Source organism: Cydia fagiglandana, chromosome 4 (genome assembly GCF_963556715.1).
Source record: "Cydia fagiglandana chromosome 4, ilCydFagi1.1, whole genome shotgun sequence".
Taxonomy (NCBI): domain Eukaryota; kingdom Metazoa; phylum Arthropoda; class Insecta; order Lepidoptera; family Tortricidae; genus Cydia; species Cydia fagiglandana.
Window position 1 is genome coordinate 10,061,519 of NC_085935.1, and position 14,816 is coordinate 10,076,334.

Here is a 14,816-nt window from a genome sequence, read left to right on the forward strand (position 1 = left end):
TCGACAGATTATTAATATGTTGTAACATGACATCACTATTTCTGATCTCACATAGACAATTTACGCACACACTTGCATTTCATTTTTGGTCACACTTTTGAAGATTGAGAGTTGTTCTTTGTCATATAATTCTTTGGTTTGAACCTGGCGGCTGACATTCACTAGGAAACTAATTCGACATGATTTGACATGTATTTAAAATAAATGTATGGGTACGTACAATGCTTTTTGTGACTAACAGCCGAATTCGAACAATGAGATACGTCAAATACTACGTGTAAATGTTACTTTTATTTTCATGGTTCTACTCCTACTAACATGATGGAAGAGCAGGATCTCCTGCTACAGGTTATGTAGGTATATATATATATTACCTATTATATATATTATCCTAACCTGTATAAATTAATCTTTATTGAGTAACAAAAATAATATTTTTTTTCATTTTTTCACTCCTCATAAAATAAATACTAACTTAAAATATTTTTATTTCCTTAACATCACTTTAGTGAAAAATGGAAATATAACGTATTGTTTTACTTCTCATACTTTATTTATTTACTTACGTATTCTGTTAGTAGTAGTAGTAGTAAAATACTTTATTGTACAAAAAGAAACATAAAACATGAAAGAACACACATCATTAGTACAAAGGCGAACTTATCCCTTTCAGGGATCTCTTCCAGTCTCTTCTAATATGTTTCTTTTATGTACTTTGTGATCATATATCTTTGTGATCTCTTATAATATGTTTCTTTTAATATGTACTTTGTGATCATATTGCCAGTATGTACTTTGAAATTGTCTTTCAGGAAGAATATAGAATACTTTGTGACTAGCCTCGCTGAAATTAGCTTCTCTGAATTGTATTATAGTTGGTGTTTTATGATTGGAAAAGTTTAGGCAGGTATTGGGGACAAATTAAGACTTTCTGTGCCAAGTGCCCCATTTCCAATACAAAATATATACCTTGCGTGTTCTTGACAGTGAATGTATCAATCAATTATTTTATGCTTCTGACAAATGAATACATATCTACTACTATATATCTATCTATCTAAACTAATACCTTTAAAAGAGCGATTCTTGTTTATTTATATATTTCAAGGATCTCGGAAAAGACTTACGATTTCGATGAAATTTGCTATATGGGGGTATCCGAGGGCGATAAATTGATTTCATTCTTATCTTTGGAATGTTGAGTTTTTATAAATATGTTTTCCGAGCAAAGCTCGATCTCACACATATTATTAATCTTATTAAAATTCGTTCCAGGTAAGCAAACACCTTAGAATATGCTAGTTGTTTTGGGGCATATTAAATTATACAGATTTGAGGCCGCCTTCGAGTTTGTTAACGGATTCACCGGAAAGGGTCAGATCCTAATTGCTCTGAATATGTTTAATATTCATTACACTTTACACAGCTGAAAGGACTTTAATACAATGGCATTAAACTATTTTTGTCCTAGTAGGTAATTTAAACTTACATTTTGACATCAAAATGTTATGGTCTTGCTTTGATCAATACATGTCCGAACAAATACGAGCAAATTGCGCACGCTAATGATTTTGCTATCGGAATGCGTTTGAATTGGCCTCCACCCGGTTTGCCTTGCTATTGAACTATTACGGACTTGCTATTACGGACGAAAGTACCTATACACCGGTTATAACGTAATACATTTATATTGATAATATACATAACGTTAATACATACATAGAAAGAGTCTGGCCGTGTAGCCAAGATGCCAATCGCTCACGCTCCGAAGCGATCGAAACGCAACTGTCACTGTCGCACTAATATGGAAGAGTGATAGAGAGACATAAAGCTTTTCGTTGTCGAAGCGATAGCGATTGTAACCTTGGCTAGGCCGGCAGGAAAGAAAGTCGTGGAATGTAAGAGAGCCCATACATTCTAAGACTCTTCTTGTTCCGCACAGACTATATTATATACCCGGGTGCGGATGTTAGTTCGCTACACGCTAGCTGAATCTAGCTCTCATGTACACATGTCTCTCACGATGTCTATAACAACCTACTGTAGGTACTTGCCTTAGCACCGGAGGAACGCAAGTGTAAATATATAAAGCCCCATTTAGTTACACGGCTCAAGAACGTGCATTCGATTTTCGTTACATTGTCTATCGACTAAATTAATTGTAGATACTCTGTAGTTAGCAATGTATACAGAATATTGCATGCAAGTTCTTGAACAGACTAAATGGGGCTCCATGCAAACCCGGTGTCGACGAGATGCATGAATTATTATGGCAGGGGCGACAGCGGGTCAGCTAATTGATTCTTGAACTTTACACTCACAGCCTCTTTAGCTTCGCAGCAGGACAGTTCGCCTGACAGCCTAATAGAAAAGTTTCTCTACCTACTTACGCTTCTTTCGTTATTTACTATCACGACCTTTAATGATGAATTATTTAACAGTTAGTTAAAAAGGCAAAGTTAAGGCCTCGTGTAGCTATAACTTTAACGACCTTACGCAAATAAAAGAGATCTCTGAAGCATTGCACATATTATGCTCAGATTTAGGTTTGGGGAGCGATACGCAACTTTGGCATTTGGCATTAAACAATGGCATTGCCACCAGTTGTCAAGCACTTCCATGGTTTAATAATTTCGAGGTGATTATGACTCCCGCCATCTTGTCCGGTTGGAATCGCCACGTCACATCAGTACTTACAGGCCAATTCGAGTTTTAGTTATGATATCTGTTTCCGGTATGATACTGATCTGTCAGTGTTTAATGTCACTTTTGACAATGACAGATCAGTATCATATCGGAATCAAATCGAATAACTAAAACTTGAATTGCCCTATTGGTGCTCTCGATATCTAATCGTTTTTTTTTGTTTCTATAGCATTTTCGTACCCTGCCCATAATACATTTTCGTACGCTCTAAAATATTCGATATGTTCTCACTTCGATGTTGGCAAAATCATCGACGGTTTCGATGGACCCATTTTACAGAAAGGTTGTTGTGTGTTCAAAGAGTTTATTTTTTAGTTATATTTTTGAATTAATTAATAATTAAGAAGCCTTAGTTTTGTTTCGATGTCTTAAGAGGGCTGAATGACATATTGCCATACCATTTATCTGCAACATTGAAAACGGTAATTCACAAATAGGCCAAGCAATAAGAAGTTATAGAGGGAAATGCTCGGAACACAATTTTTGACTCCGTAGCTTTGTTTGGACTAGTTACGAGGTGAACATATCAAAAGTCCCCGGCCGTAGCCCCGGTGCTGGGGGGTAGAGGGGGGAAAGAAGGTCTCATTTTTCGGTTTTTCACTTATATCTTGGAAACTTTGCGTCTTAGCGACATGACTACTAAGACAAACCAAAAGCTGATAAAATTTGTTACAAGTTTTATTCAGTCAAGTTTTTCGATATCTTGAATAGTTTTTGAGATATCCGCTCTTGAAAGTTTATTTAGGGCTTTCAATTTTATCTTGATATCTACATTAGTGAAGCTCTTAGGCCGTGTTTGGTATCATTTTCGTATAAGTCGTGGGTGCTGAATTCATTTTTGGTATCACATTGACACCATTCCTAAGAAAAAACACATAAACTTTAAACAAATACCTTTTTTTTTTAATTCCTCTTCACGCTTAAACCGCTCAACCGATTTAATTGGGTAGGTAAAGTTTTTTGAAGATAGGCAAATTATATTTTTTCCCGATAGTATTCATTATAGCGATCACGGAAATGCAGCTCTTTTATTTTTATATCATTTTATTGATTAAATATAATTTTTTAAATGATCGATATGACGTTTGTGAGGTGAAATGGCAGACTCGATTAATTAATTCCTTGGCGCGTAGTAAATGGGACGAGATAGAAAAAAAATCGATGTCAACTGTCAGTGTCACTTAGCTCTCATTCCCGAAAAATAACGGACAAGCCTCATGTTACCTTGCGAATTGCTATTAATGTTATCATTGAGATTTTCGGCGACCTCAGCACGACCCACGGACTTCTGATTCCCCACGACATCTGCGCGTATTTGGACAAAGATTGAATTTACTTTCGATAACTTGGCACTGCATAAATTATTGGACAACGTTTTCTTCCCCACCCCTACACGACGGCCCCTACGCTGACCCTTGGACAGAGTTTTGCAAGAAAAATAAGCGAGTTCATACGAGATTGCGAGCAGATTCTACAAATTTGAAATTATTATCATAACAGTGATAAGCACAATGCCGTTGAATTAGAGGAGCAATGGCCGTACAGGAGTACGTATCCGTGAAATACATAGGTACAGAAAACTTTCTTCACTTGTGTTTTGATTTTTATTATTAAATTGCCATGAGCTGTTAAGTTCGTAAACAAGAAATCGGTCTAATTTTTTCTAACAATTTCTACCATCTGTTAGTTTTGTGTGGTTATCCTCATTTTATGAATGTTGTTCTTATTTTCAGGTGGATGTAAACATTCATTGGCGGTATTATACTGATGGCTAATTAGAACCATTGAGCCATGACATACTTCCTTGCAGTGTTATTCGGCTAAGCCTCGAGCATCCTGTGAATCTGAAGGATATAATTATTTCCATAAAAAAGAGCAATCGAATTAGGACCAAGATATCCCGAGAATCTAAAGACATTTTATAAAAAATGCAATAAAATGAAAATGGGAGACTCTCTTATTTTAACAATGTTACAAGATCATGACAATGTTATGGTCTATACTTATTAAAATTTTAAAACCAACATGTCTTTATCTTTGACTTGAAAATGTACAAATGATTTGGGTTAAGTTTTATGAAATGCAACTTATGCTAAAAATCTATTATTATTATATGTCAAATTATCGTGAACTCGATGTTGCTTAAGGCGTATCCAAATTAGTCAATTTTTCGCCAATCTGATTAAATTGCCCGATCGAATCGGGACGTACGGACGCAAACGCCAATTTGGCTCGCCGAATTCAACCGCCGATAATGACCAATAAAATGAGGTGCGGACACAAGAACACCAATTTGTGAGGCTAGTATTTTCGTTATGGGGCATTTTTTCAATTTAAATGGGTCTAATATCACCATAAATCTAAAATTGGAGATTGACGCCAATTTCATTTCTGATCAAATCGACCGATTTGATCAGTCCCGTCTGGATACCGCTTTAGCACCGCGAAAGGGCGCTGCGCAGTGCGCGCGGATTGACGCATGCGCGTACCGTATGCTTTGTATCTATGGTAATATAATTTTAAAAAATATGCAAATAAAAGGCGGCAAAGTTTATTCGTTGTGCAATACTCAATAAGTTACCGCTTGTTATTTTAATACTCGTAATAAACAAAATGAGTTCAAGTGACGAAAACGACCTGGAATAGACGGCATGCACCGCCTCATTTTAAAGCAGAAGCAAACTTAATAATGAATAACTAGCTTCCTGCTAAGTCCTGGGACAAATACAACAGGACTTACGACATGCTCATGCTGTGGAAGGACACAAGAAGGACAGCCAAAACGCAAGAAACACCTACTCTGAAAGTGGTTTTTAGCGTATTTCTGTGACCAAGTGAAAACTAAAAAGCCATCTACATTTAATATAAACTAAGAATATGCGTTGTTTTTTTAATTGTATTCGCGTCACTTTACCCCTATTAAATACGCTTTACTAAATTGAATTTGTTTTATTTCCTCACATAATTTGAGAATAGTGCTTACTATGTATACCTCAATGGAAGCAAAAATGTGGTATTTTTGCGAGTTGATACACTTGCTACTTGTGTACAGTGGCAAATGTATTAAACCCGCAATCAACACTAATCAATATGTAAACAGGCCCCAACGTGAAGCACATTTACCCTACAGACATACTTATCCATATTGACCATATTTGAACCTCTCAACTCTCTTCAAGGGCACGCCACACAGCGTGATTCTATATACTGTTGTAATGTTAATGCTTAAGGATAATAATTTGTGGATTTTAAAATAAAACGAAACGAAATTTACTGGATTTATATTATATTATTTTGGATTTATATTATAAGTTTTCTAAAGTACAGTCGCCATCAGATATATTGGTGCAGCTAGGGTGCTCATAAATATCTGAACACGCCTCTATTATCAGGGCGTGCGTGTTCAGATATTGTGAACACCTTGCCGAGCCCATATATAATAGCCAATAACGACCTAGTTATTAACACTATTACAATCTTAATCATTATGTATGTATAATACAACAATCACGTTTATATAGTCCTCACAAACGTATAAGTTACCATTTTGGCCAATATATCTTCAAAGCTTGGCACCGAATCGCTGTTAAAGACTTTGGTGTGCTCAAATACGCTGAATTTGGAAAGTAACGTCTGTACTTCCTACAAGACGGTACGACGCACTTTGAGTTCATCTCTGTAATATTCTATTTCCATTCGAACGTTTCCGGGATCGTCTCCATCTATTGTGTTGATACTGAGATCCAAAATGACTCGTGTAGCAGTCCAAGAGTCGTGGTGGAGGTGTTAATGAAAATGTTCTCCAAGAAGCAGTGCCAAGTAGTCGAAAGCAATCGTTATCATTATCAAAATATCCGTGTTGATCGTGCTAGGGACGTTAAAAATACTTATTCTAGAAATCACACCGACATCCAACTACAAGAAAACACAAATGTTTCGTCCGACCATTATTTTCCAATTATTTGCAAGTTATTTTCCAAGAATGACACTGACAGTTGACATCGATTTTTTTTCTATCTCGTCCCATTTACTACGCGCCAAGGAATTAATTACTCGAGTCTGCCATTTCACCTCACAAACGTCATATCGATCATTTAAAAAATTATATTTAATCAATAAAATGATATAAAAATAAAAGAGCTGCATTTCCGTGATCGCTATAATGAATACTATCGGGAAAAAATATAATTTGCCTATCTTCAAAAAACTTTACCTACCCAATTGAAATTTGGTATACAGATATTTCGAGTCCCAAGACAGGACATAAGATACTTTTTATCTCAATAATCATCCTTTAAAGTTGTGAAATAGAGTATGGGGGGAATTCAACTTCGTCGACGAAACTGCATTCCTGAGGTTAATACTGCTTAAGGTAAGGTTTGAAGTCATGTTTGGTATCATTTTCATCTAAATCACAGATGTATACCATCCTAAATTTCATCTAAACCGGTTCAGCGGTTATTGACTCCCCATACAAACTTCCACCCCACTTTTCACACCCTCAAAAGATGTTTTTCGGTATAAAAACTATCTTATGTCCTGTGTCGAGACTGAAACTATTTCTATACCAAATTTAAACAAAATTGGTTCAGCGGGTTAAGCGTGAAGAGGGATTTTAAAAAATATGTTTTTTTAAATTTTGGTTTTACTTCGAAATAGTGTTAATGTGATACCATAAATGAATTCAGCACCCCCGATTTGTACGAAAATGATACCAAACATGGCCTAACAGCTTCACTGATGTAGATATCAAGATAAAATTAAAATCCCTAAATAAACTTTCAAGAGCGGGTATCTCAAAAACTATTCAAGATATCGAAAAACTTGACTGGACAAAACTTGTAACTAATTTTATCAGCTTTCGGTTTGTCTCAGTAGTCATGTCGCTAAGACGCAAAGTTTCCGAGATATCAATGAAAAACCGAAAAATTCGACCTTCTTACCCCCCTCTACCCCCTAGCACCGGGGCTACAACCGGGGACTTTTGATATGTCCACCTCTTAACTAGTCCAAACAAAGTTACGGAGTCAAAAATTGTGTTCCAAGCATTTCCCTCTACAACGTTTTTTGAGCATTCATTTACTGACCTAAAAGTGGTTGTTACACGTTTTACAGGACAGAAACAGGCTGGCAGCGTCCGCATGCCACATTACTCTAGCGCGAGGTACTTGACATAATTAGTGCTTACCATGCCTACAGTGAGATATGACGACAACCGCGGCATGCGGCCAGTTTGAATCAATTATAGTTAGTACTTGAATACAGCAATTCATACGTTTGTAGTACGATTGTCATTTAGGCCAGGCCTCCATCTGTGGTTTTAGAGTAGATACTTCACTTTTAATATATAGGTATATAATATGTTGTCGTTGCCGTGCGAGTCAACCCTGTTTGTTTATTCATTACAGTTTAAATACGTTCTCAAGTTTGTCGAGAAGTCTGTGTAAGGAGAGGAATTGGTAATTAAGGTTGATTTGTTATGAGAGTCGTTAGAGGCGCGAATTTCGTCGGAACACATTTTGAACAAAGTTTTGTTTGTTAGATGGAAGTCTATGTGCGGGCCGCGCCTAATTATAAAGCCTGTGAGAGTGTTGCTAGCCGGAGCTGGCCCATTCGTTATTAGGACGTTCTCGCTGAAGGAAGTTTTAATGAAAGTGCTGCTGATGGAGATTTACTGATACCTACACGCGACACGAGCTTAAAATTAACTAAACGGTAATTTTAAATCGTTACAATTAGGATCGTACAATAAACAAAGAATTATATCGCTAGATAATATAAGTCATAGATGCTGCTTAAATCATCTGTAAAGATGCACAAGGCCTAATGATAATGATATAAATAAGCCAAGCATTAAAAATAACAATAATAGTAGTAGTAAAACACTTTATTGCACAAAAAAGAAACATAAAACAATACACTTATTCCAATACCATGAAATATTTTCGAAAACCGTTCTTTTTAGGGTTCCGTACCCAAAGGGTAAAACGGGACCCTATTACTAAGACTTCGCTGTCCGTCCGTCCGTCCGTCCGTCCGTCTGTCTGTCACCAGGCTGTATCTCACGAACCGTGATAGCTAGACAGTTGAAATTTTCACAGATGATGTATTTCTGTTGCCGCTATAACAACAAATACTAAAAACAGAATTAAATAAAGATTTAAATGGGGCTCCCATACAACAAACGTGATTTTTGACCAAAGTTAAGCAACGTCGGGAGTGGTCAGTACTTGGATTAGTCCATGGGCCAGCTGGTCAAATTTTTGAAAATGGTATAAATTGGGGGTACCAAGTTTCCTTTTCACAGTAGTTAGATAGGCTTATTATGATGTTAAAAAACCATGATTGCCATCTCAAAATGGTAGCTAACAAAAATGGCCGCAAATCCAAGATGGCGGATATTGAGTTTAAAAAATCAACCGTAACTCGAGAAGTATTCGTCCGATTTCATTGCAATTTTTTTTAAACAAAAGCTCTAAATGTGAGCTTAAAATCATGTTCCTATATTATATCGATAAAGTCAACCGTTAATTAGTAATTAAAGAAATATTGTAAATTTTCTTATTTTTTTGTGATACTTTTTTTTTAAATTGAGTTTTTACAAAATATCTTGTACATTACAAAAAAGTTTTAAATGAGGCAAAATAGTGTATTAAATTAACTTTAATTTGACGCACAATTTGTATGGGACTGATGACTGAAACACATGGAAACATGAATTAAATTTTACTTCTGTTTAAATTCACCGTTGACTAAATAACTGCGTACAGAACAACAAGCGTCAGATGAAGTTGTAGAGTACAAAAATGATATTTTTAGTATAATTTAATAATTTATAATAATAGTAGCAGGGCTCGGAAACCGTTTTATTTTTCAAACCGGTTTCGTTCATAAACCCGGGAACGAAAAGGATTTCGTTTCGGTTACCAGTTAAAAAACTGTTCTATTGAGATACCGTTGATATGCGTTCGCCTTTCGTTTTTGTGGAACTAAATTAACCGATTAAATTGAAAATGTCGAAGTAAGATAGGTAGAAAATCTCTTTCACAATATGACAACGAGGTTAACTGAGAGTCTCCGAAAGCCGACAGTAACCGTAACCGGTGTTATATCGTTCCCCGCGAACCATAAAATTCCGTTCCCCTTCTTACCAGTCAGAAGTAATTTTGTAGTTTGCGTTCCATGATGAATGATATAATGAGGTTTTAAAACGATATTAACAGGTATTTTGATACCGCCTACGGAACCTGAATAGTAGTATGATAGTAATATTGGTTTTGATTTGTTCCAAGTAAAAACTGGTATTCGGTATAAATAGAAATGTCTTCAGTGAAAATGTGTTCGGCTATAAATAAAGTGAACTAGATATGTGTAAAATATGTGGCGAGATAGGCCCGGGCCCTAAATGACGGACAATCTTGGGCATTGTTATTTAATGCAGCATTAATAAGGAGTTTTGAGGATATTACTAACCGACGTGATATACCGGATGAATTGTTAGGTATACACTGTGAAATATCACTGCCAATATAGAGTCCATTTCACCAATATCACGTCTTTAATAAAATTACAGACAAAAAGACTCCCTACGCTCGTGGTTCGAAAAATGGAATCTTGAGCGTAGCGAGGTTTTCACCACACCAACACGAGGAAAATACTAACTGTAAAATATCAAACAAAATCAAAGCGATTCGATTCAAAATGAATGTTATAAAATCTTTATCATTCAAAATCATCATTTAAAAGTCAATTTTACCAGCAAACATAAGAAAACAACTCAAAATTTGCATTTGATTATTTTGTCTCACATGTGAATAAAATGCAACTATCTTATCAGCTTTGGAACAATCAAGAGAGTCTTTATCAGCTAGTGTGGTGATGATATTGTAACTGAAGAAACATGTTATCATAAACCCAAGAGTCTTCTTCTTCCTCGCGTTATCCCGGCATTTTGCCACGGCTCATAGGGGCCTGGGGTCCGCTTGACAACTAATAAACCCAAGAGTAAAATCTCAAAATTCTGTATTTACTTGCGAAACGTATTTCTTACTTAATAGAGGATGTCGTTAGCGTAACAGATTCTTCAAAGATATTTTCTTAAATATAACTTAAGTAAAGAGTTTTCATCCGGTACCTACCTATATCACGTCGTTTAGTAATAGACTCTAGTGGACTCTAGACTGGTATACAATGGTGTCCAAGCTCTGAACCAGTTTGGAAGGCAAAACAGAGTGCAACTGGTATGGATGCCAGGGCACGAGGGATTCATAGGCAATGAAAATGCAGATGAACTTGCCAGAGCTGGATCTGTAAGTAACCTTATAGGTCCGGAACGATTTGTGGGGCTCTCACAGGGAACCATCATAACGCTAAAGACCATCTAAGATCAAACATCGGGAAGAATGGGACAGTCTGACGGGTCTAAAGCACGCAAAGCTCTTTATGCAAGGAGTAGACTCCGGTTGGAGCAAAAAGCTTCGGAAGCTTAGCAAAAGACAACTCCAAATCATAACAAGGGTATTTACAGGCCATTACGGGGTCAAAGGAATTCTGGCCAAGATGGGACACTCTGACAACACCGATTGGCGTATGTGTGGCGAAGAGAGACAGTAAAACACCTAATTTGTGAATGTTACGCCCTCGCCAGACAAAGAATGAAGGACTTTGGAGCAGGATATCTTGAACCAAAGGACTTTAAAACGCTAACCAGGAGCTTCATCATCCGGCACATGGATATGGTGGGAAAAGCTCTTGAATAGTTGACGGATCTTTTCTAGGGGGTAATTACGCAAAAGATCCCTATGGATCGAAGTGTATCCAAACAAGGGCCCCCGAAAACAATAAGATAAGAATAGACTCAAAATTCCTTATTAATGCTGCATTAAAATTGAATAATGCCTACTGTCCACCTTTTTGGGGGTGTACTTTACAAAATCGTCCTATTTCGCTACATATTATACAAATATCTAGTTAACTTAATAATAGCCGAAAAGATTTTCACTGAATAACTAGTTTTTAGCTAATTAATGTTACTAACGGTTAAACGCGATTAAATTTTTATTTTTTACCTTTTTCTGACGTTTCAATGAATAATGAAATTTAATCGCGTTAGATCTGTTAGTAACATTAATTATGTGTACAAAACGCAAGATTTTAACATAGTTTTTACTTGTAACAAATAAAACTAATAATACTATCATTCTAATATTATTATAATCAATTGCTAAAGTTATTAAAATATACTAAAAACATGATTTCTGTACAATACAACATCTATCCGAAGCTTTTTGTTTTGTACGTAGTGATTTAGTCAACGGTGAATTTCAACGGAAGTAAAACCAAATTCATTTTTCCATGTGTTTTCAGTCATCAGTCCCATACAAATTGTACGTCAAATTAAAGTTAATTTAATAAACTATTTTGCCTCATTTAAAACTTTTTTGTAATGTACGAGATATTTTGTAAAAACTTAATTTAAAAAAAAGTATCACAAAAAAAAGAGTTTTTTTTCAATATTTCTTTAATTACTACTTAATGGTTGACTTTATCGATATAATATATAACATAATTTTAAGCTCACTTATAGAGCTTTGATAAAAAAAAAAACAGCAACGAAATCGGACGTATATTTCTCGAATTATGGTTGATTTCTTAAAACTCAATATCCGCCATCTTGGATTGGCGGCCATTTTTGTTAGCTACCATTTTGAGATGGCAATCATGGTTTTTTAACATCATAATAAGCCTATCTAACTGCTGTGTAAAGGAAACTTAGTACCCCCAAATTATACCGAAATCTTGCCTGGCCCATGGACTAGATGGGTGACTGTTTTTTTTTTGCTTTTTTTTTGTTTTTTTTTTTGCATTATGGTACGGAACCCTTCGTGCGCGAGTCCGACTCGCACTTGCGCGGTTTTTTAATTTACGGAATCATGACACCATTATGTAAGTATCAATTAGAAAAACGACGAAAATTCTACCTTACACATGAGGAGGCGTTGAAAAACGTGTCAGTTACAAAATAATTGGCAGTATAAAGCTTTATTAGGCACGTCACATATATTGCCCGCGAGCGGTCTCCGCGGCCCCCACGACACATCACCTGTTTATGGCCCCATAAAGTAAAAATTTCGTTCTTGGCTTGTCTGTATATATTTTATGGGTCATTCTTTTTGATCGACACCATGAGGTTTACCTTCCCTGCTTCAAAATGATGAGGGCAGAAGCTTACGCCTGTTTATAGAGCTTTGCCATCAAGTTCGTGTTTACAGGGATTAATACGATTTAACCTTTTGGACTCCAATGACCGATATATCCGCACTGCAGGCTCAACGCCAAAGACCGATTAATCGGTCACAGACCACAGAGCAACACAGACCTACGTGCATATGCATAAAGTTCAATTTCAGTTTTGACACTTCGGTGACGTGGCGTCCGAGGGACAGCTTTTGTGTTTGACACGGCGTCGAAAAGGTTAAAGATATTTAATGTAGGGTACATATACAGGTGTCTGGAAAGATATTTTTCACTAGTCTTAGGGTCAGTTGCACCAAACTGTTCGTATCGTTAAAGAATTCGCAAAATTTTTATGTATGGAAAGTTACATAGTAAAGCGCCGGGGCGCGCCGGCTAACGTTGATCAGTCTGTCAAATGTGGTTGGTGCAACTGGCCCTTAGTGGTTATACCGTAGGTCCTTAAGTAGGCTCACAATGACAGCAAAAAGTGAATATCTTATAATGATGATGCCTGTCGAGTTTGTATAGAGTCGCATCAAACAAAGTCTGCAGCGGATTTGATAGCCCACACAGTGTAAGTCGGCTGCCCTAAGCAGAAAACAAGTATCTCGGAAATTTTCAAAAATGGGTTTTTTGGATTTTCGAAATCTACAATTTTAGGCGCATCTTTCACCAAAAAAGTAATTGTAAAATAATGCGTAGTTTTTAAAATATTCATGTTTTTAAAATCCAAGTATCTTTTTTTGATCCTGTATTCTACGCTGAATTCAAGTATATGTCCCATTTCTACGCTAAATTCAAGTAACTAAACAGAGATACTTGTAATTCATATAGATGACCGAGATACTTGAGTTTAGCGTAGATGTTCGTAACTGCGAATCAGTTTATTACAATGGTAAATTAAGTATATCCCAACACAATCTGCAATTTAGGTTAGAAATTAGTTACATAGTTATACAGAAGGTACCTTGTTTAAACATATACTTACGAGTACATAGAGAACAAATTTGCTTAGCATTATACGTGTCAAAGGCTAACACGTGAACAGTCTGTGAGATTTAAGTATAAAGAAAAAGTGTTGTTAATACAATTAAAATTATCTGTATTTAATTGTCTACAGTAATGAAAACAGAACACTAGAATGCAAGAGATAGACGCCTACGCCAAAGAAAGAGGAAATCATAATCATGCCGTATCCATGATAAAGGTTTTGGAAAAAAATAGAAACAAACAATAACTGACTGGATTCAATTGACCAAAAGGGAAATATTTAATCCAGGAATTGAATTTTTATAAAGAAATATATTATGTGGTTAAGTGAATCACATCTAAGATCAATCTCGAGGAGTCTATTAGTAGACTTAGACCAAGAAAAGTTTGCAGAGATGTTGAGAGCACACTCAGTGCCAGTGTTATTTATATCGTAATTTCATAGAAGTTTGACGTTTAAAATAACACCTGCACGCGTGTGCTGTCAAAATCTCTGCAGTTTTTGGTTTAACTCTAGCCACTAAAGAGAACCACCAATTACTTACCATATTAATAGGTAACATAGCCAAGAATCGATATTGCTTTATAAGAAATAGGGAAAACTGGCTTGAAGGATTTAATTAGATTTTTACTTTGTTACATAAGTAAAGTTAAATAGTAAATAAAGTAACTATGTACCTAAGTATTTATCTATGCAAGTATGTATATCGTCGGCATCGTCGCCTAGTACTCATAGTACAAACTTTGCTTAATTTGGGGCTAGGTCAACGGGTGAAAGATTGTCCCCAAATATTGATTTTTATCAATGGACTCACCAGCTCTCACCATACCATGCACCAGCCTCATTCCTATTAAAGACATCTGTCAAATAGGACTATAAAAAT

At 35.9% G+C, this 14,816-nt stretch overlaps 1 protein-coding gene across 1 annotated transcript in view; it reads left to right on the forward strand.

Annotated features, from left to right (window-relative positions):
- Positions 1–14,816, forward strand: part of LOC134663641 (neuroligin-1-like) — a 115,266-nt gene that overhangs the window by 19,572 nt on the left and 80,878 nt on the right. The window lies entirely within an intron of this gene.